The sequence below is a fragment of the Carlito syrichta genome, unplaced genomic scaffold, assembly GCF_000164805.1.
Source record: "Carlito syrichta isolate Samal-C Ts95f unplaced genomic scaffold, Tarsius_syrichta-2.0.1 Scaffold126482, whole genome shotgun sequence".
NCBI classification, from domain to species: domain Eukaryota; kingdom Metazoa; phylum Chordata; class Mammalia; order Primates; family Tarsiidae; genus Carlito; species Carlito syrichta.
The window spans coordinates 55898-56412 of record NW_007070578.1 but is presented as its reverse complement, the minus strand read 5'-3'; the positions used below and the strand labels follow the sequence as shown (position 1 = coordinate 56412).

Genomic DNA, 515 nt, shown 5'->3' with positions numbered 1-515 from the left:
CAGGACGCGAGCGCCGCGGCCGGCTGACGACCGAGGGCGCGACCGGCGCGGGATACCGCACCGCCGGTAGGCAGGGCCGCCGGGCCGGACTCCCGGGTCTCTCCGCCCCAAGAGGTTTCATCGTCGCGACACGAGACGGCGGAAAGCCAGAGCCCGGCGTGGCCGCCGCGGAGGAGAGGGGGCTGCGGGCGCTATGGACACCGGGGTACCCGTGTGCCCCCGTGGGGACCCCTATGGGACACGCGGAATCACCGCCTCATTGGACAGACGGGGAGACGGAGGCTTCCGACGGCTAGGGAGGTTTCAAACTGTTTAAAGGGCCAGGATCAAAGGTGGAGGGGATGGGGGCCTCTGCGCAGACCCCGCTGGGGCAACAGACCACCTCCAAGACCGCTGCCCGAACTCCCTGCTCTCTAACAGCGGCCAGCCGTCCAGGGACTCGGAACTACCGGGAACTCCATTTCCCAGAATGCTCGATCGCCATTTCCGCCCGGTGCCTCAGCCAAGGGACTACG

General features: G+C 68.5%; 1 protein-coding gene across 1 annotated transcript in view; it reads right to left on the bottom strand.

The window, feature by feature from the left end:
• FOXA3 (forkhead box A3) overlaps nt 1–515 on the bottom strand; it is a 39862-nt gene that overhangs the window by 7975 nt on the left and 31372 nt on the right. The window lies entirely within an intron of this gene.